The sequence below is a fragment of the Phascolarctos cinereus genome, unplaced genomic scaffold (genome assembly GCF_003287225.1).
Source record: "Phascolarctos cinereus isolate Bilbo 61053 unplaced genomic scaffold, phaCin_HiC Scaffold_9;HRSCAF=440, whole genome shotgun sequence".
Lineage (NCBI taxonomy): Eukaryota > Metazoa > Chordata > Mammalia > Diprotodontia > Phascolarctidae > Phascolarctos > Phascolarctos cinereus.
Window position 1 is genome coordinate 197,496,056 of NW_027556402.1, and position 23,800 is coordinate 197,519,855.

General features: G+C 36.6%; 1 protein-coding gene and 1 pseudogene across 5 annotated transcripts in view; both read right to left on the reverse strand.

Moving 5' to 3' along the window:
- FAM193A (family with sequence similarity 193 member A) overlaps nucleotides 1-23,800 on the reverse strand; it is a 218,901-nt gene that overhangs the window by 192,644 nt on the left and 2,457 nt on the right. The gene's annotated exons all lie outside the window — the stretch shown is intronic.
- On the reverse strand, nucleotides 4,052-5,297 carry LOC110212230 (magnesium-dependent phosphatase 1 pseudogene; annotated as a pseudogene).

Sequence of the window (23,800 nt, forward strand, 5' to 3'; positions counted from 1 at the left end):
AGTTGTTTTTCCAACGAGAAAGGTCACATTTTCTTCTATTTTTCTGTACATTTTTTATTTCCATTTTATTGTATCTTGACATCTCATAGAATCATTAGTTTCTATTTGTTCAATTATAATTTTTAAGGAATTATTTTCTTCAATGAGTTTTTGTACTTCCTTTTCCGTTTGGCCAATTCTATTTTTTAGGGAGCTATTTTCCTCAGTAAGTTTTTGTATATCTTTTTCCCATGCTATTGATGCTTTTTTCATGATTCTCTTGCATTACTCTTATTTTCCCAATTCTTCTTCTATTTCTCTAATTTGTTTTTTAAAATCCTTTTTAAGCTCTTCCAGGCATTCTTTTTGGGACCGAGACCAAATTACATTTTTCTTTGAGGTTTCACATGTAGTCATTTTGACACTACTGTCCTCTTCTATGTTTATACCTTGGTCCTCCCTATCACCACAGTAACTTTTTATAGTAAAACTTTTTTTTTGTTTGCATTGTGCTTATTTTTTTTTCTGCCTTTTTTTATGACTTGATGTTTTTATGAGAGAGCTGGGCTTGAGTCCTTCACTGTCTCAAGCTTTTTTGCTGAGGCTCTAGGTCTTACTGCTGCATTTCACTGGGCCTCAGGGCTTAGCTGCTTGCTTTCTCAGGTGGGTAGGCTTCCCTTCTGGCTTGTAATGGGGGGTGGTACCTCCCTGTTGGTCTCCCCCAGATGTGGGGTTTAGCTGCTGGCCTGCTCCAAGAGTGCGGCCTTGCTGTTGGGTTGCTATGGCCCTAAAGGAGGGATCTTGTTGCTGGTCTGCCCCAAAGGTCTTCACTACTGCTCAGCAATGTAGGTCCAGGCCTCCCTGGTGGCTTGCGCTGGGAGTGAGGTCGCTGGGGTGGGGCCTTGCTGAGCTGCACAGACAGCTTACTTACCTAAAAGTCTGCTGGTTTACAGAAGGATGGGGTCTTGCTGGTGGATTGCCCCAGGTTGGAGTCTTGTTGCATGCCCCCTGCTGTGAGGCTGGCTCCTGCAGCTCTTAAACCTCACTCCCCTCCTTCCATCCCAGTGAGAAAGACCTTTATTGCTGGGCCAGTAAGCTGCTTCCCTGCGCCTAGATCAATTCTGAGGTGGTTTTCTAGTTCTTTGGAAGGGAATTTGAGAGGGCTTCCAAAGGTTCCTTCCTCACTCCAACATTTTAACAGTGCCATTTAAAAAATACAATATATTAAAAAAATTAAGCTGCCAAATAAATGATAGCACTTTTTCTATAATACACTCAGGCAATGAAAAGAAGTCTGGATTTTGAGTTGGATCACCTATGTTTAAATTCTACCCATGTTTAAAACCTGTAACTTTGGGCAAGTCCCTTAAACTCTCTTGGTCTCAGTTTCCTGATCTGAAGAATGAAGGGGCTGGAAAAGATTATGTCAGCTCTCAATTTATGATCCTATGATCCATATCTACAACTATTAGGAACAGGAAGTTACCTTTTCTGTTCTACAAGTAACACTCCTGAGAACAGATTTGTTCTTTCATTTTACAGAAAAGACTAGGCTCTCCTTGAACATACGTATATTGTTACAAGGATTTTTTTTTTAAACAGAGAGGAGAGGTTAAAAAAAGATTTTTTCTCACTTAAAAATAAATTTTTAAAAGGCAGGTTATCTTCCACTCCTACCCATGAATGCTAATTCTTCCAGGTTCCTGACAAGGAGAAGGAGTACTAAAACCAGGAAACCATCCCCTTCAACACCAAAAACCAATTTGAAGCTTAATTTCTTGGCTCTGTCTGAAAAAAAAAAATGGTAATGTCAGGGAAGTAAGCTGTTTGACTGTGATCTAGCACTAGGTTCCTTTCAGCTCAAAATCTAAAATCCTATGATGCTACTATACATCACTGGAAGAAAAAAGACAAAACTAATCAAGGAACCGTCCACCAGGTAAAACACACAAAAAATTCAACCATCCTTATCTGCAAGAGATAACCCCAGTCATATCAGCACAATGCTGGAAAATTTTGCCCCATATCTTTTTGAAAGGCTTGCATAGTAAAATAGCAGAAGAGTTTTAGGAGTCCAGATAATTGATATTCCAAAAGGCTGAATTATTAAATTTTGCACTCAAAAATGTAATTCATTGCTCTACTAATATATCTCAGCAAGGAAGAATGTTTTTTTAATGAACAAGAAAAAAAAAGCATTTGAATTCACTTAAATTGGTTGTTTGCCCATTTACTGACAAATAGAAATAACTAATTTTCACCTCAAGTATGCTTACAGAATTAATTATTGGGTCAAATTACCTCAGTGAAAAAAAAAAAGGATTTTCACAGAATTTCTGAGCTAGAATATAACTTTACCTAGCCCAATGACCTGGAAGACGCACAAATCCTAGCTATATATCACCACCAAACGAATCAATAAATGAAAAGCACTTATTAAGGACTTAACATGTGGCAAGTACTGCGCTAAACTCTGGCAATATAAATACAATACAATCTGTGCATGCTACCTTCTAAAAGAGGGAAACCACTCATATATGGAAGTGGAAGCAAAGTGGCAAATAGAAGACTCCAGGACAAAGTCCTGTGGCAAGTCACTAGAGACTTTACTGTAGGCTACACTCAAGCCATTTACTAAATAGCACCTTTTTCTTCTAGTCACTCAACAAGCTACATTCCATGACTCTGCAATCAGAGTCTCCATTAACTCAAGGTTATTTTATACGAAAGCTTACTATGACCAAAAAGGCAAAATATCTGGAACAGAGAACCATGAGATCATATATTTAGAACTGGAAGGGACCTCAGAAGCAACCAAGTCCAACATATGCTGAAGTATGAAACATCAAGGTACAACAGAAAAGTGCACTGAACTTGGAATCATAAGATCCAACTATTCAAATCCCAGAATAAACAAGAAACATTTTTATCTCTATGAAAATTTCTGCAACTTTGTACTTACATAGTGTTCTATACTTTACAAAGCACTTTCCTCTTAACAGTCCTGGTTTACCTGGACCACCTGGATTAAACCTATATTACAGATGAAGAAAAAAGCTCAAAGAGCTCATGAGGTCACATAACAAAGAAGTATCCAAGTCTCTAGTTACCTTAACACTTAAATTCTTTCAACTACCACAATAAATTTTTTGATTCAATCTAGAATGGTTACAAAAGCATCCTAAAAGAATTTTACAGGGGCAGCTTCGCGGCACAGTGGATAGAGCAGCGGCCTTGCAGTCAGGAAGACCTGAATTCAAATTCAGCCTCAGACACTTGACACTCACTAGCTGTGTGACTCTGGGCAAGTCATTTAACCCCAACTGCCTCACCAAAAAAAAAAAAAAAGAATTTTACAAATGCAATTAAAGCTGTGTGAATATTAATGCACAAGATGTTGGCTTAAGCCTAATTTCTGCCAGACTATTTTCCAGTTTCTCCAATAGCTCTTACCTGAGTAAATTATGTTTTCCAGTATAGTGAACACTGGATTACTGATTTCTATTATTTCTGATTCTCTTTTGTCTAGCATGTGTCACTGACCTACCTTTCCTTCTTTCTTTTTTTTTTAACTCTACCAAATTATTTTAGTGACTGCTACTCTATAATATAGTTTGAGATCTGAAAGTGCCATTCCCCACTAATCCTTACCTTAAAAAAAAAATTTCCCTTATTATTTTAGATCTTGTTTTCTTCACATGAATTGTAACTTTTATCAAGTTTTGTAAAGTATCTCTTTGATAGTTTGAATGGTATAGCTTTAAAAGTGTAAATTAGCTTTGGCAGTACTGTCTTTGTGCCCAACATGCACACTGAAGAATCTTCTAGCTAAAGCATGTGTCCAAAAAAAAATACAACTAAAACAATTTTAGCATTTTAAAAGAATTTTTAATAAGGGTTAAGTGACTTACCCAGGGTTAACACCCTAGTGTCTGATGCCAGATTTGAACACATTTTTTATTGTATTAGCTTGGCCTACCCTTGAGCAATTAATATTTTTCCAACTGTTTAGACCTGACTTTATTTGTGTGAAAAGAGTTTTATAGTTCCATTCATATAGTTCTTGGGTTTATCTTGGCAGGTAGACTTCTAAGTATTTTATATTGTTTACAGTTATTTTAAATGGAATTTCTCTTTCTACATTTTGCTGCTGGACTTTGTTGGTAATATATAGAAATGTTGATGACTTATGTGGGTTTATTTTATATCTTGCAACTTTGCTAAATTTGCTAATAATTTCAAAGAGTTTTTTAGTTGATTCCCTAGCATTTTCTTTTTTTTTTATGTCATAAGAAGTTTTATTTGCTGTGAGGAAAGGATGTTGTGATAACACACCAAGGAACGGACAGCACTGGGAAGCAAAACCTGGAATCAGTACTGGGCAGTGTTGTTGACCCATATATGTGAGGACAAAGAAGACGTATACTAAGGGAAGGGTCTTGTATGCTCACACACAAATGTTTTATACAATTCACAGATGAGCCTCATTCTTGTTCTCTTCCTGTCCATGGTCAGGGCTCCCATCTGCAGGGCTGAATCTGAGAGTTTGCCTCAAGACTTTGCAAATGTTTCTAGGCCTTTAGTCAGAGTGTACAGATTCATTTCACTCTGGACGTGAATACAGGTGACACCCAGTGTGCTGACATCTATAATGTCCACTTCTCGTCATCAAAGAAGATCATTTCAGAGTAGGGAATACCACTCTTCTGCTGCAATCTCTCAAAATGTGTGACCTTGCAGCCTGGATAGATTTCCTTGTGTGCAAAATATTTAGTAAGGTCAAAAAGCTCCAAGAGCTGATTGGCTTCTCGAATCTCACCTGTCCAGGAGGCAGCAGCGATGGTCACCCCCAGGCCATGCAGACGTTCATCGGGCACCTCTGGATATAGCCTCACGATATTCTCATTGCTGTCCCACACACTCCCATCCCTGTTCCTGCAGAATGGGGGCTCCACATGAGTGTCAACCCAGAAGGGCCAGAGAGTGTAATCCAGGTCAAAGACTACCAGCTGCGGAAGGTGGGCCATGGCAGGCAGGTGCTGGGCTCCTGCAGGGGTAGTACACGACAGCCACTTTCAGCAAGCCACCATGTTTGACTATCAGGATTTTCTAAGTATAACATCATATCATCCGCAAAGATAGAGTCTTGTTTCCTCACTGCCTATTCTAATTCCTTCAATTTCTTTTTCTTCTCTTATTGCTAAAGCTAACATTTCCTAGTACAATATTAAATAATAAAGGTGACAATGGGCATCCTCTGAATTCAACAAATTAAGTACCCAGATATAAGATAATGTGCAAAATCCTCTCCACCCACTAAAAGTACAACTTCCAACCATTCCTATTATAAGAATAAATATTTTTTGATTCTTATTAATTTATTTATTTTTAGTTTTCAACATTCACTTCCACAAGATTTTGAGTTTCAAACTTTCTCCCCATCTCGTCTCTCCCCCATCCCAAGATGGCACGCAAAAAATAAATATTTTATACAATAAAATAAAAACCCACAGATCGAGGGACTTATTTTTTTCTATATACAATCAAAACATATATACACACGAAATCCTTTTAAGAAATGGAAAAGTTGATCAGTGGAACAGATGAGGTTCAAAACACAGAGTAGCAAACAAATACAGTAGTACAGCTAAACCACTAAACAAGGGCTTACTCTTTTACAAAAACTGCTGGGAAACTAGGAAATAAGTTTAGACCAACATCTTATACCATAAACTACAATAAACTTTAGATGGATATATGTAATTCAGATTTAAAAGGTCACATAATAAGCAATGAGGTTAAAATTAGAATGGAAACTTAAATGGGAAAAAGTCTTTGAAGCAAATTTTTCTGATAAAGATTTAATATCAAACCGATTCAAACGTGTAAGATCAAGAGTCATTTGTCAATAGCTAAGTGATCAAAAGATGTGAATAAACAGTTTTCCAAAGAAGAAAGTTATTAACAATTTTAAAATGTCCTAAATCACTAACAAGAGAAAAGAAAATCACAGCTCTTAGGCTCTACTATACACTCATCCGTTTGGCAAGATGACAAAAGAAGAAATTACAATTGTTGGAAGCCCAGGGGAAGACAGTCACACTGATATTGTTGGATTAGCACTGAAATGGTTCGACTATTCTGAAAAGCAATTTGGAGCTATATCCCCAAAAAATCACTAAACTGGGCAAACTCCCTATCCCAGAAATACTGTTACTAGGCATTACCCCAAAGAGATCAAAGATAAGGAAAAGGACTCATTTGGTTCGAAAATATTCATAATGACCTGCTTTGTTGTAACAAAGAAGTAGAAACAAAGAGGATGTCCATCAATTGAGGAATGGCTGAACAAATAGTGCTGTATGAATATAATGGAATAGCACTGTGTTGCACAGTACCAAAAATGACAGGTTTAGAGAAACCTGGTAAGACTTATATGAACTAATGCTAAATGAAGTGAGAAAAACCAGAACAACAATTTGCACAATAACAACAAAATTATATACAACTTTGAAAGACTTAGGAACTGACCAATACAACAAACCACCACTTCTCCAAAAAACTGATGAAGAATGTGCCCAAATTTTTGACAGAGTGTAATAGACTCATTGTGTTGCATAAGACAAACATTTTTGGGACATGTGGAGATTTGTTTTGCTTAACTATGTTTACTTGCAAAAATGGAAGAAGGGTGTTTGGGGAAAAAGAACTGGGAAGACTGGAGCAAAACAGGGAGCTAGTGATAATGATGTCAAAAAAAGGAAAAGAAAGAAAAGAGCATCCATGATTCGTTTAAAAGAATGCACAGAAGTGAGTAGAAAGAGGCTCAGAGGGAGACAGAGACAAGCAAGAAAGAACTGAAATTAACAGCTGACAACTAATTATACTCTCTTTTAGAAAGAAATGAACTAGACACAGTGAGATTTGTGGTTTCAATATGCAATCTTTCCAATTTTTTTTTAATATAAGGAAATGTTCATGTCGATACTTGTTAAGTTCAAAACAAAAACAATTTTTAAAAACACATAAGCCCTACTCTCTTAGCAATTCTATTCTACATGTTAGACCTCATAACCTGGAAAATGTTTCAATAGGTAAATGATGTGATAGAACTGGACAAGGACTAGACTTGTGATTTCAACTATCTATCCACTACACCAAGCTGCCTCTCCTCAGAGAACTGATAACTTGAAAAACAAAATAAACCATTCTAAAAACGTTTTAAATATTACACTAGATTATCACTCTCCTTTAATCAACTATTTGTGTACCTGTCCTCTTCCCCCATTAAGATTATATCCCTAGTTCCTATAGATGTCCTATGTATCGTTTCATAACCAGGCCCTAAACAGTTAATAAATGTTTGTTACTCTGAAGAGAGAATCCTTTTTTTTAATTAATTTATTTTGATTTATCAATAATCACTTCCATATTCTTTTGAGTTCAAAATTTTTCTCCCCCTTCCTCCCCACCACCCTCCCCAAGACGGCGCACAATCTGATACAGGCTATACATTTACATTACCATTAAACGTATTTTCACATTAGTGGTATTGTAAGTAAAAACTAAAACCAATAGGAGGAACCATCAGAAAGAGGAAACAAAACTCAACAGAAGAGAAAAAAAATAGCAATTCAATTTTCATAGTTCTTTCTTTGCATGTGGATAGCATTTTCCATCACGAGGCCTCTGGAGATGTCTTAGATCCTTGTATTGCTGGGAAGGGTTAAGTTTATCAATATTAGTCGTTGCACAATGTGGTTGTTATTATGTACAACGTTCTCTTGGTTCTGCTCATTTCACTCAGCGTCAGACCATACAAGTCTTTCCAGGTTTTTCTGAAGTCAGCCTGTTCATCATTTAGTATAGCACAATAGTATTCCATTACATTCATTTACCACAACTTACTCAGCCATTCCCCAACTGATGGGCATCCTCTCAATTTCCAATTCTTTGCCACCACAAAAAGAGCTGATATGAACATTTCCATACATGTGGGTCCTTTTCCCATTTGTATGATCTCCTTGGGATATAGCCCCAGAAGTGCTATTGCTGGGTCAAAGGGTATGTACATTTTTATAGCCCTTTGGGCATAGTTCCAAATTGTTCTCCAAAATGGTTGAATCATTTCACCACTCCACCAACACCCCATTAGTGTTCCAATTTTCCCACATTTTCTCCAACATTTATCATTTTCCTGTTTTGTCATGTTGGCCAATCTGTTAGGTATGATGTGGTATCTCAGAGTTGTTTTGATTTGCATTTCTCTAATCAATAATGATTTAGAGCATTTTTTTCACATGACAATAGATGGCTTTAATTTCTTTGATAAGAGTATCCTTAACCATTGTAAAAAATTAAAAAAACCAGGACCATTTCTATCTCTATATTATTGCTTCTAGAAACTAGATCTGAAATATCAATCAATCTTGTTATACATTAAAGAAATCATTCAGGTCAAGTATCTTTGTTAAGGTTTGAATTCTTGACCCAAGATACAACTAATTTGAAATTAACTCCCTTTCTCCCTATTCACATGGAGGCAGCTTTAGTAGTGGATAGAAAGCTGGCAGTGGAGGCAAAAAGACCTGGGTTTAAGTTCCACCTGTGACATATAATGACTGGCTGTGTGACTTTGGGAAACTAATTTAACCTCTCAGTGTTCCAGGCAACTCCAAGTTTCTAAGTTACAGAAAAGGTGCAAGCCTACACTGATAACAGGTACTTTTTCAACAGGGAACTCCCTATGCCAAAGAAATCATAAGTCTATTCCTTATCCCTATTTCCCCACCTACAAATAAGCAATTTTCTCCTTTAATCTTTGATATTCACATTCTTTGCCACTATTAATGACATCACATTATGGGAATAACTAGAGTAGAGTATACTTTATCTCATGTTTAGGAATTCAAAGCAAACTTCATATTATTAATACATCAATTAATGGCAATAGCAGGAAAAATTCAGCAAACAGTCCTACTTTTCATAGTAAATTTTTAAAATACAATCGCTTCAAAAAACATTTTAATAAAAGTAAAAGCTATTCTTTTATTCTTTATCTCTCTCTAGTCTAGCTACACAGTTACTGTGCAAAGAGCACTGTATTAATTGCTGTGCAGGCTAAAAAGGCAAATTAAGACAGTCCCCCACCAGAAATGATCTTGCAGTACAGAAGACGAAAAAACATTTATACAAACAAACTATGCAACAAGCTGTAAGTGCTGAAAACCAGGTATAAAATGCTATAACACTATGGAGCTCAAATGGATCAGGACCAGTTGGGAGAATCAGGTAAATTTTTCATGGATCTAGTATAGCTTTAGGTAAATAATTTAAACTTACCTGGTCCTCAGTTTTCTCATTTGAAAAATGAGGGGGCTGAATTAAACCTCTGGACTTTTCTAGCTCTATATTCTAGCAAACTGGGCAGCTATGTGGTACAGTGGATAGGGAACCAAGCCTGGAGTCAGGAAGACCCATGTTCAAATGTGGCATCAGACACTACCATGTTACCCTGGGCAAGTCACTTAATCCTGTTTGCCCCAGTTTACTGATCTGTAAAAATTATCTAGAGAAGGAAATGGCAAACCGCTCCAGTATCTTGCCAAGAAAACCCCAAACGGGGTTGCGAAGAGCCAGATACAACTGAAACGACTGAACAACATAGCCTACCAAAAGTCATTTGAGCTGGATCTTAAAGGATGGGCAGCATTTAAATAGACAGAGAAGGAGAGATCATTCCAAGCAGATGGAATAACTACAGCAAACAATAATGAACTGGGGAAACATAGGGTATGTTTGAGAGATGGTCAAGAGTCTTGTTTGGCAGAAGTGTATGTGAAAGAGTGGACCAGAAGTTCCCAAAGTGGGCAATATCGCCCCCTGGGGGGCACTGGAATGATCCAGGTTGGTGGTAGTAGCCACTGGTCCAAGTAGGGACACTGAATAAATAAGGGGATGGTGGAAGCATAACGAAAGAAAACAAGAAAAGAAAATTTTGAAAAACCATTTGTACATGTTTCATCTGTTGTGTAACAGAGTTAAAGTCGAAGTGATTACATTATTTTCCAAATAAACAAACAAAATGCAAGTTATAACCAATCAGTGGTCAAGTCCGCCAATAGCTCTTAACAAGCAAGTGTTGGCAGGATGTTGTTGTTGGCAAGTCCAACATGCATCTGCAGGAATATGTGCCTGTAGTGACTTGTTTACAATACGATACTCTATGGTTACATGATGAAATACTGCATCATCAAAATTTCAATGGAGGAAAAACCTTACAAATTTAACAATAAATTATTAAATTGAATATGCATTTTTAAAATGTTTTATGTATTTTTTGAAATGACACAAATTTCAAAAAACCATTAATGGGTTAAAGAAAACAGATTTCCAGGGGGGTGTTGAGGAATTTTTCTTTTTAAAGGAGACAGTAGGCCAAATAAGTCTGGGAATTTCTGGAAACTATATGGTAATCAAGCTAAAGAGTTTGTACTTTTTACTCAGTAGGCAAAGAGGCAGTTGAATGGTTTGGAACAAAGGATGAAAATATTAAAGTCATACTTTTGAATAGTGGTTCCCAAAATTTTTTCTTTTTTATTCACTCCATAGAAATCTTTGCTGTTAAGAATTATGGCACACTGAATATTTAAGTTGGCAATACTATAGGGCAGTTGAGAGACTTATAGTCTTCTTTTTCAGTTAGAAGATTCATTGTTTTTTTCTTAGTTCTAAATTGTTAAGATTAGTGCATACAATAGGCAAGTTTTGTTTATTCTGCAAATACTATACTTATATTACTAAGTAAGTGAAGTTTATATGAAATAAAATTATTTATAATTTTTTGCTCAACATAACCTCCAAAATTTTACAGAACATTTAACAAACTTACCTTTTGAAAACAACTACTTTGAGTAGATTAATTAACCTGTCAGTAATGTTGGTAAAATGAACTGGAGAAGGAGAGGAATTCAGCTCTTACAATCAAGAATTCAGGCAAGAACTGATAAGGAGCTCAACTATGGTGGTCACAACGGGAATGGAAAGATAGAGACAGGGAAAAAAAAACAACAGGATTTTGAATGAAGAAGATACTGCAGTAAGCAGAAGTTAAATATGACATGTTTCAAGCCTGGGTAATCCGGACAAAGGTAGTAACATTAATAAAAATAGGGGAATTAAAAGATGAAAAATTGTGTAAAAATAATGAAGTTCAATTTTGGACTTTTTTGTGTACTTCATCTCCTTGTTTCCATTGCTGGTTTTTTTCCCTTCTACCTATAAACATGACCAAGTTTATGCTATTCTTTATTTTTAAAAAAGGGGAGGGAGGAGCAGCTAGGTGGTGCAGTGGATAGAGCACCAGTCCTGAATTCAGGAGGATCTGAGTTCAAATCCGGCCTCAGATACATAACACTTATTAGCTGTGTGACCCAGGGCAGGTCACTTAACCCCATTGCCTAACGACAACAACAAAAAAGCAAAAAAAAAAAAGGGGGGGGAGGGGAGGCAGCTAAGTGGCACAGTGGATAGATCACTGGCCCTAGAGTCAGGAGGACCTGAGTTCAAATCCAGCCTCAGACACATAACACATAGTAGTTGTGTGACTCTGGGCAAGTCACATAACCCCAACTGTCTCACCCTCCCCGCCAAAAAAGAGCAAACAAAAAACAAAAACTCCCTCAATCCACCACCCCTTGAAGGCAGTTACTATCTAAGCTATCCCCTTTCCTTTACTGACCTTTTTGAAAGAAGTCTGTATTAAGCATCTTTGTTTCCCTACCATCTATATTCACTTCCCCCACTCTTCTAAACCGCTCTTTCAAAGGTCACTAATGACCTAATTGGTTAATCCACTGGGCCTCCTCAAATCCTTACTCTCTCATTGGTAAACAACTCTCCACCATTACCTTCTCTGGCACAGAATCTCAGCATGAGAAGGAACCACAAAGGTCATCTAATCCAACTCCTTACACGAACAATAATCTACATCTAGCACTGAACCCTCCTGATTGTCCTTCTACTTCCCTGACCACTTCCTTCAGTCTCTATTAATTCTTTTTTCCTCTTCCCACCCTTTAGTCCCAAAGCTTTATCTTTAATTGTGTTTTTCTGTATTCTCCAGATGCACTTTTCATCTACTTGCAGGAATTCTACTATCACATCTTTGTGGCCGATTCAAATCTGCCCCTCCTATTTCCACCCCCAGTCACCTCATTTCCAAATGCTTCCCCCTCTTTCCTCCCTACCATCCACACATTTCCACTCTGATGTCCTGCTGGAACTCCTCTGTCATCACCTTTGTCCTGAATTTCATACTGCTGTTAATAGTAACAAAATTTTCCCAGTCACCCACACTCAAAACCTCCAGTTATTTCCTTCTCCTTTAACTGCCATAGCCAGTTCATTAAATCTTGTTAATTCTATCTCAGAATCTTTCATATCCATTCCATCCTTTTCAATTCAATGGCTACTTCCTGCCTTTACTACAACATCCTAACCAAACTACCAGCTCTCCCTCTACCAAACTACTAGTCTCTCCTCTCTCCAGTCCACTCTCTACTCCACTGCCAGATTAAGCTTCCTAATACACAGTTCTAATTATCTCGTTTCTTGGCTCAAAAATCTTTAATGTTTCCCCAATGCCTAACAAAAATTAAGTCTAAATGCCTTACCCATGGGTATTCGAAGCTCCTCATAATCTAGCACCAAACTACCTTTACAGCTTTATTTCACCAAACTACTCCCCACTTCAGCAAAAATTCAATACTAGACAAACTGAACCACTCCATTTCCCAAACACAGGAGCTTCCTTACCTTTATAACTTTGCTTACATTCTGCTTATTAATTAAAGCACTACCTCTTCCCTACTCATGTCTAGTCCTCCACACAAATCTCTGACTCTTGTGAGGCAGCATGACAAAGTAGAAAAAGCATTGCTCTAGACTTCAGTCTTGCCTTTGACAGTTCTTTGCTGTGTGATAGAGCACTGGGCTTGGAATCTGGAAGATTCATCTTCTTGAGTTCAAATCTAGATTCAGACACTAGCTGTGTGACCCTGGATAAGGCACTTGACCCTGTTTGCTTCAGTACTGTTCTAATAATTTTGTACATTATAAAACACAAAAATAGAAAATTTTAAAGTTTAAAATAGTATTTGATCTTGTTTATCTTTCATTCTGAAAGAGGACCAATAACCTCAGGAAACTAATGTCATGAAATTGGTTTTAAGTGAGGCAGGGCTATGCGAAGTCACCAGTCTCACTCTCTCCTCCAGAGCCATCTGGGTCCAATGGCAAGACACAGATCAGTACAACTGAAGATGATACTGGATGCAGTGGAAGGCATTGGCATTTCTGAGCTAAGGTCTTTCCGAGGTCTCAGTTTGTCTGAGGCAACACCCATTCAAGTAATTAAGGTAAGGTAAGAAATGAAGCAAAACAAGGACCCTTTTACCTACCCAAAAAAGAAAAAATTCAATCTGGGAAGGGAAGATCTTTATTAAAAGCAATACAGAGCCACTCTAGTTAACAGAAGAGGGGAGTGACACAGACCTGTGTTTAAGGAAAATCATTTTGACAGTTGTGCGGAAAATGGATTAGAGAGGGAAGATGTTTAAGGAAGAGAGATCATTTAGGAGGCTATTGTAAAAGTCCACAAAAGAAGTGATACAAACTGGAACTAGGGTGACAGCTATGTGAACAGAGAGATAGAAATAGATGGGAGAGATATTATGAAGGTAGATAATGTAACTGACTGTGTTACAGCTTCATAAAACTATTGCTACCACCACGACTACTAAAAGACTATATAAGCTACAAAATTATTCATATCTTTTGACCCACTATTTGTCATGACAGAAAAGTGACTGAAAAAAGACAGCCGTGTCCAAGCTAGGCCATCTAGGTAGGGTGAGTGAAAGTGATGAGTCAATGATGACACTGAGGTTGTGAACTTTAATGACTGGAAGGACTGTGGTGCCCTCAACAACAATAATGAAGATTAGAAGATGGGGGTGAGATTATAAGAAAGCCTGAGATAACAAGTCTATTCATAAACACTCTTCACGTGACCCTTCCACAACAAAAACAGCAAGAAGCTCTTACTCTTCAGTCACTGCCCTCTGAAGGAACTTGCCATAGGTATGAAGTAATCTGGGACCAGGAGGTGGGTATTTCTGAGGATGTTTAGCGATTTTTCCAGTAGCACCTGTACAGCTGCTATTGCTAGTGTCCAGGTAGCAGGTAAATTATAATTGCTATAAGGAGCTGGTTCTGAATAATACAGGTTAAGACTTTATAAAGAGAAGAGACAGAGAGAGAAGTGAAGGGGTGTAGAAGGATAAAAGCAAGTGTGGCTGTAATAGAGACAAACCCCTCCCTCCCAGGGAGGATGAGACATAACCCTCATAATGGTTGCTGAGAAGCCCCTTTTGAGTCAAACCATAGTTCCTAGAGAGCCTACTTTGGAGACCACTGAAGTAAGGCACAAGTCTGAAGAACATTATTTCTATGTTCAAAACTCTTCAGTGGATTCCTACTCTCCAGGATAAAATACAAGCACTTTAGTCATATATTTAAGACCCTCTTAACATTGTACACAGCAACAGCAACATTGTTAGACGATCAACTATGATAGACTTGGCTCTTTTCAGCAATACAATGATCCAAGACAATTTCAAAAGAATCGTGATGGAAAATGCCATCCACATCCAGAGAAAGAACTATGGAGTCTGAATGCAGATCAAAGCATACTATTTTCACCTTTTTTTTGTTTATTTTTTCTTTCCCCTGGTTTTCCCTTTTGCTCTGATTCTTCTTTCACAACATGACTAATGTGGAAATACATTTAACCCAACTGTATATGTATAACCTATATCAGATTGCTTGCTGTCTTGGGGGGCGGGTACAGAGAAAAATTTGGAACTTAAAATCTTATAAAAATGAATATTGAAAACTATTTTTACATGTAAATGGGGAAAAAATACTACTAAGTGTAGGGGGTAGAAGATCCTTTTAAATAAAAAGAAAAAAGACCCTTTTAATCTGGTTCTGACCAACCATAGTGTATATTACTGTACACACACACAACAGTCTAGCCAAACTAGACTACAACCAGTTTCCAAGACTCAATATTCCATTTTCTACCTCTGTATATTAGCACAAGCCACTCTTCATGCCTAATATGCATTTCCTTCATCTTTTTCTCTCAGAATCTTGCATCTTTCCCTCAACTTTCAGAACAAGTGCCATCTTTTTCTCTGGGAAACTTTCTCTGACCACTCCATTTGTTATTGCTTATTTACTCATCTCTGTACATACTGTATCACCCCAAAAATACGTATCTTCAAACCTAGCACAATGCCTTAACAAACAGCAGGTACTTCATAACTGCTGAATAGCAATAGTTAGAAAGGCATCTGACTGTACCTTAGGTTTTATATTATTATTTTTTGGGTGGTTTTTTTTTTGGTGAGGCAATTAGGGTTAAGTGATTTGCCTAGGGTCACACAGCTAGTGTCAAGCATCTGAGGCCACATTTGAACTCAGGTCCTCTTGACTCAAGGGCCAGTGCTCTTAGGTTTTATATTAAAGTTTTCCTAATACACTTACCTGAAGACAGGGCTACATAATGCAAAAACTGTAAAATGAAGGAAGGAAATGAACGTTGATACTACTTCTTGTCCCTTAAAAACAATAGCAATGGTACTATAAATTTAGAATAAAGTAGTTACGATAGCCTTTCCTCATTCCAAGAAATGGGCAAAGCTTTCTGGAAGGGCTAATTATAGCAGCCCTCTTCTCAGTATAAGTTTGGTTATTAATTAAGAAAAATTTGAAAAAAAAGATGAGACAAGCACTTCATATTTATAGACATACTCATGCCTATAAAAGGTGTAAAAATAACAAAAGCTAGGACATAGGGGAGAAAGCACAGGAAATTCACTCCTAGATTTGTAAATTGGCCCAAGCATTTTGTAAAACCATTTGTACTTCTAGAAGACTACTACTCATTAGGGCAAGGGACTCTGTATTAAAAGTTACAGAATTATCCACATTCTTTGATCCAAAGAGCCCACTATTAGGCATGACAGGCAGGTTGCCAAGAAAAGACAGCTATCTCTAAGACACGTCAGCTTCCTCCTCCCATGAAAACCTGTACCCTGGGACTTTGGTACATAGTAAACACTTAAATACATGCTCTTTAATTCATTCATTCCCCTCATTTATTGCAGCACCATTATAATAACTAGAAGTTGGAAACAAACCAGGGGCCTAATGATAAAAGAAATGGCTGAACAAAATGTGGTACAGGAATGCAATTAAATAGTCCTAATCCATAAGAAAAGATATCAATGAAGAACAATATGGGAAGATCAGCATTTTAGGTAATGCAAAGTGAATCACAAAATATATAAGCGAACCAATATAACATACAATTACTATAACTATGTAGAGACAACTTTAAGTGTCTGCTGAACAGCAACAAATGTCAGATTTTTAAACTGTCAGACAACAATGATACTAAGCAATAAAGTACATGCTCTTTTAACAAACAAAACTATTAAAGTATAATGCTACACTACTATAAGTTTATTTTTTATATGTCATTTTGCTTAACTGTTTTTGGAGACTGCACACTGCAGAGAATTCAGTTGTGAGCAGAATGGGGTTTTGCATATGTTGAAACAAAAAAATCCTAAAAGTGAAAAAAATTATAAAGATTCCTGCTTATAGAATTCAGTTCAATTTAGAAAACACTTAAGTATATACTAAGTAAAGGCACTACACCAGATGTTAGAAATAGGAAAGGAAAAAATTGTCCCTTCCCTCAAGGAGCTTACATTCTGTCAGAGAGACAACACATATACAAGCAGAGACAAAGTATATAAAACTAATTTCAAGATAAAGAAAGTGAGAAGAATGGAAGGGACAAGCCTACATGTACGAAGTGACATGTGAGCCATGCTTTGACAGAAGCTGGGAATTCTACAAGACAGAGGTGAGGAAGAGGTAAATTCCAGACACAAGGGATCACTTGTGCAAAGGCATGGAGAAAGGAGATGTAATGTGCACAGAGAACAGCCAGAAGGCCAATTTTACTAAAATGGAAAGTACGTGCAGGGGAGGTACATGAAATAATACTAGAAAGGTAGTTAGAAGTCTGACTGTGTAGGGCTGTAAATGTCAGGTAAAGAATTTTGGTTTTGATCCTAGAAGAGGCAAGAGGCCATTGAAAATTTCTGAGTACGTATATGACATGTTCAAATCTGAACATTTCTCAGTTCATGAAAGATGGACTGAAGAGGAGAGAAGCTGGAGGAAGGAGGCCCAATTAGGAGGAGGCTATTGTAATAGTACAGGTGAACGGGAACGAGCAGCTTAAACTAGGGTAGCAGCCAAGCCAGAAATACTGTGGAAGGAAGCACAACCAGACTCAGCAACTAACTGGACATTAGGTTGAAAAAGAAAGAAGTCAAAGACCCTGAGACTGAAAACCTGGGTTATTTAGGATAGTGTTATCATCCAGAGAAATAGGAGATCTTGGACAAGTGTTGGTCTTGGGGTGGGAAATATGAGTTTTGTCTTGGATGAATCTGAGATGTCAACAGGACTTCCATGTGAGGATATCTGGAAGGAAATTGGTAAGTAATATAGGACTACAGTTTAGATGACAGTTTAGGGTTGCATTTAGAATTTGGGAATTAACTGCATAGAGATAATTTAGTCCAAAAGAGTGAGTACAGAGTGAGCCTTTGGGTATATTCACATGCAGTAGTGAAAGAAGGTAGACTGTAAAGGTAAGGTCAGTTAGTCTGGAAGAGAACCTAGAAGGCCAAGGAAGGAGTAAAGTGGCCAATGGCTGTAGAGAATACGTGCAAATTATTTAAGATTTTCACTGAATTTAACCTTAACATGAAACCTTTAATTAAAGTATTTTAAATTTATATTACAACATTACTAAAAGAACATTATGGTTAGAAAAAAAGATGGAGATTTGTTTCAAGGAAAAGTTTGAGGTCACTAAAAGCACTGTATCACTTCCCAAAAGCATTCTAGACTCTCCTGTTCAGTTCTGGATTCAATTCATTGCCCATCCACAGTAAATGTCCCAAGATATGTGTACTGACAGACTAGATCTAAGAGCTACTCATTTGTATATAACAATCTGAGCAATATTTTTTTTTTATCCACTTGGCTTTTCCTGTGTAGATGGGCCAAACTCTTCTGAGACCATGGTATTCTATCACGTATAGCTCACAAGTAATCCACAATCTCTGAAGAATTAAAGTTGTTGATTATCCAAAGAATGCATAAGAGGCACCTGCATGAAAAAGCTGCAATATCTTACCAACTGACTGCACAGGAAAATATGTTCTTTATTCAATCCAATCAATAAGCATTCATTAAGGACCCACTGAATACCATGTGCTGGAGATAAAAAAGAAAAAGACATTAAAAGCCCCTGCTTACATCTGGTAAGCAATTTGGTACTATGCCCCAAAAGTCATTAAACTGTGTACATACTTTGAACCAGCGATACCACCACCAGGCCTAAAACCAAAAGGGATCAAAGAAAGAGGAATATATAATCCATCTATACAACACTTACAGCAGCTATTTTTGTTACAACAAAGCACGGAAACAAAGATACCTATCAACTGGGCAATGACTGAACACGCTGCAGTATATGAATGTGAAACATTCTTGTACCATAAGAAATATCAAATAGATGGTTTCGGAAAAATCTGGGAAGACTTGTATGAACTGATATAGAGTCATGTGAGTAGAACCCAGATAACAACAGTTCACATAAGATCAGTGCTGTAACAAAAAACAACCTTAAAAGAGTAAATAACTCTTATCAACGGTCATCAATCAATGACCACCCATGATCCCAGAGGACTTGATGAAGCACTATACTCACCTTCTGACAAGAGAGGTGATGGCCTCACACAGCAGGATGAGACAAACATTTTTGGACTTGGTCAATATGGAAATTTGTTTTGCTTGACTATGCATATTTGTTACTAGGGCTATGTTTTGTTTTGTTTTGTTTTGTTTTTTTAATGGCAGGGAGGAAGGTCAGAGGGTGAGGGAATGGACCTAGCTATAGGTTCTTTCACCTAACAAAAATAATGTACAGAAAGAAAAGAGGGTCATTGAAACATTTTTAAATGCTCAGAAGAGAAGGAAAACCAGAAAAAAGAAAAAAAAACAAACAGAACAGCTTTGAAAGTTATATGTTGAAGTTATTACACATTTAAAAGGAAAAGCATATCGTACTTGAAAGATTCGAAGATCCATGTACAATCTTTTCTCTGATATACTTTGTATATGGAAATATTCACTTTATTTGGTGCTAATAAAGTTCAGAATTTTTAAAATAACACTTTTTTAAAAAGGAGGAGAGGAAATGGAGACAGAGAAGACACAGAATGTAGATAGATGGCTTTTTTCAAGTAGTTTGGCTGTGAAATAGGTCTAAAACAGTAACTTGATGGGATGTCAAGACCAAATGAAAAGCTCTTTTTTTTTTTAAAGATAGGGAATATCAGGACATTTCTGTAAACAGCAGGGAAGAAATCAAAGGATAAGGTCAGATTAAAAATTAAGGAGAGATCAGAAACAATCAAAGGGGTAAGCTCATGAAGGAGATAGGTGGGAAATGGATCAAATACACAAATCTTAAAGGGGCTGCAGTTTGCAAAGAAATGAGTGATTTCTTCCTCTGAGACTAGAATGAGGAAAAAAGGAGAGAAAGCAGATGATGTGAAATTTACACCTGGGCAAAAGAAGGAATTCGAGGATGTCAGAGAGATATATGAGCAGAAAAGATGTGAAACGAAGGAAAACCAATAACAGCCCATGCACTCTGCTGGAATCCACACAACTTGAAGCGATATGGAAGAAGGTTCCCAGCATGCTTACAATTTATGGGAAAACATGAACTTGAGTCACACAGGACAAGAAGGCATGAATGGGTTTTATTTCATGTGCATCCATGAGAAGAAAGATCCATCAAAGCAAATTAATTCCCTTCATATCACTCCCATGAACAAAGCAAAAATTATTATTACTTAATTAGAAGTAAAAAAGTAGTATGGCATAGAGTGAGCCTCCTCAGTTTGAACAACCTCGGTTCAATTTCCTAGTCTGACATTTTTTGTTGCCCAGCCCTAGACATGTTACACAAACTGTCAGTGCCCCTAAGCAAGACTATGCATTTCACAGCAGATGCCAATCCGCATTGGTAGAGGGATTTTCCTCACTAGGAATTCTGTATAATAATTAAATCACAGGTCGGGTTCCTCACCTCCCCCACAAAAAAAAAAGGCAAATGTTGCATATACATAACAAGACTTCCAAATAAAGGTCCATACACTTCAAGTTTTAATTGTTATCACAAAAAAAAAAATCAAGGCATGACAAGACGCAAGAAGAAATAACACAAATTTACCTATCACATCAAAGAATTTCACAGTCAAAAGGAAAACTTCAGCAGCCTGCTCTAAGTCACATCTAAAAACAATTCCCTCTACATAACTACATAACCATAAGCAGTTATCCAGACCCTGCTTGAAGAACACGAATGAGTGATATACACTACTACCTGACAAGACACGACATTCCACTTTCTGTTAGCTGTTAGGAACTTTTTCCTGACATCAAAACTAACTATTCTGCAACTTCAACCTTACTTCTACTTCTATTTTATGGGGCCAGAATAAGTTCTATCCTTTTCCCACATGACACGTCTTCAAATACTTGAACCCAACTATCCAGTATCCCGCCCCGTGCCCCAAGTTCTCTCTTCTCAGGCTCTAGTTCCTTCAAATGACCCTCACATGACACGAACTTAAGGTCCTTCACCATCCTAGTTGCCATTCTTTGGACATTCTCGAGCTTGTCAAAGTCCTTCCTAAAATGTGGCACCCAGGATTTAAGAGAAAAAAGTCTTCATACAATCTGAATCATAATAAACTAGCTAGAAAATTTTAAGTTACGATATTAAAAACAATGAAAATCAATGATATGCTGTAAGGGTTACAATATCATAATCGTTAAATTTCAGTTTTCACTGGTCAAAGATTTCAAAAAGAAAGAATATTCATTTTTTTTTACAGTATTTTAATTCAACATATCATTTTGCAAAAATCTGCCTGTCTAAAAAGCAGGCAATTAAATAAATGATACAACAAATATTGTAAAAAACAAAGGGATGCCTTAAACTAATAAAAAAATTAGTATTTAAGCCAAAATCCGCAAACAAAAGTGAACACACTTCATGTACACACTAGTATCTTAATTAGAAATGAAAACACTAGACATCAATCCACTAAAAATGCACTGTCAATGGTGTTATGGACTCAGATGCAGTAAGGATGAACACTAAAAATACTGAGTCACTCAAGAGTTCTCTGCAGCCACACCATATCTGGACCCACAGGATAACAATTTCAGTCTATTTTTCCTTATTAAATTATTCATCTTAGTTAAAACACACAAGTTCACTCAGCTCTATAATAAGGCCACCTAGAAGAAGTCAATGACGAGATCTTTTTTCCCCCACTACTTTTAACTTTTTTACTACTGTTTACTTCTTTTAACTGATACCATCCAGAACCATCTCCAAAGTCCTAAAAGCATACCCAAATGTATCCTATAGATTCATAATAAAATCCTAACTGTTAATCACATCATATCATCAGAGGATACACATTAGACTGACTTTTAAAAATTAGTATTTTCACTCCTCTGCCTTTCAAACAATATGAATGCAACTCTAAATTACAAAAGATTCCCTAAGTCTTGCTTTTTCTCTCCTTTCATTCAAACTTTTATCATGATCTATTTACAAATGACTCTCACTTCAAATTACTTCACTTTTCTCATCTTTTAGCATAATTATTAAAAATAACCCTAAGTCCATACCAAAATGCTCATATGTGATTTGGTATCCTGATACCTACTGAAACCAGCTAGTTTCCATAATAAGGAACCTATTATTTGAGTAAATAGTGCATTTGATTTGATTTTACCTCCTTACTTAGAAAACAAAATTCTGATATTTTAAATATTCTTCTATTCAACACATTAGGAGATAGAGGCTTAATTATGTAAAGAAGGAGAAGCTCCTTCTTATACTTTTCCCCTCCAGGCAACAAAAGATTTAAGCACTTAGATGACAAATACACTTTAAATTAGAACTGCAATTTAAATTAAAAGTCTAAGATATATTTACCTAAGTAAAATAGTTTCTGTTAATGAAGCATTTCTTACTCAAGAATTTTTCAAGTTCTGAGAAATTCCTTCATAATTCTGGTTTTGGCTAAAAGGATGAGCCACCTCACCAGTTTCATTAGCTCAGGTTTTCGATACATACACTTCCATTCAGAGAACATGACCTTGAGTGTTTTAACTATCTTCTTTTCTATCATTAGCCCCTATTTACAAAGAGGTAATAATATAGATCAAATATTAATCTTAAAGTAAATAATAAAATACAGCACAATAAAACAATGTTTTGGCACAGCCAACTTTTCTTATACCAAAAATTCTTTCACAGAATCACACTCTTCAATTATGAAAATCAAAATTTCTTTTTCTTCTCTTCCCTGCATGTTTCCTACTTAACCACCTGTTACATTTATAAATTCCCCAAGCTGACATTTACTACACCTTAACATTAAAGATATTCCTTCTAGTCTTTATTTATACTTCTCTTCCAGACATTATCTTCTAAGATACCCCAAGTGGAAAACAAAAAGTTAACAGCAATTAGAGGCCCACTTTGAGAAACACATGCTGCTGTTGAATGGCGTCTGACATTTCATGACCCCATCTGGAGTTTCCTTGGCAAAGATACTGCAGTAGTTTGTCATTTCCTTCTCCAGCTCATTTTACAGATGAGGAAACTGAGGCAAACAGGGTTACGTGAACTGCCCAGGGTTACACAGCTAGTGTCTGAGGCAAGATTTAAACTCAGGTCTTCTGATTCCAGGTCTGACTATCCACTGGGCTACCTCACTGTCCCAGAGAAATACATACCTAAAGATTTATAAAGTAGTTAAAAGATTCTTGAAATTTAATGTCATTCTGTACATTGACAGTATAAAAAAAGCTACTGAAAACATTAGGATTTTGGTTTTTCTAGATATTTGCCTAGAATTAGTAAATAACTGAAAAAAGATTATTGCTCTGTAATACCAAATATCCCAATGATATTTGATAACTTATTATGTACTTGCAATGAATGCTACGCAAGTTCAAACATTTGCATGCTATTTGCATACTACTTTTTATGTAAGTATACTACTTTTTAATAATCAAATACTTGGGCAGATTTTTTTACAGTTAAATATGGCCAATTATTTAGTAGATCATACTAAATAAATAAGACTTCCTCAATGCACTTTAGAAATACTCTAAAAACTGCCCTTAAAAACCTCAATGAAACAAGTGCACAAGTATTGCCTTGTGTCATGTATCCAAAGAACCAAAGGACATTTCTCTGTTTAGGACGCCGGGCAACGAGGCTCATTAGCAGCTAACATGCCAAACCAATTTATCATCAGACTCCAAAATAAATTCAGTTACTACAATGTATTTTTAAAACTTCCAAAATATTAAAGAGAATAAGCACACTTAAATTTAAGATTCTGTTATAGTATCAGATATCATGCTTGGCTTTAATGAATATGCTACACAGTACACTTGCAATAATTTCCATCTACATCCATTCCAGACCGATTCCTACCAACATTTGCTAGCTCACATAAAACAATTTCTTGTCTGTCGGATCTTACAACCTCTCCAG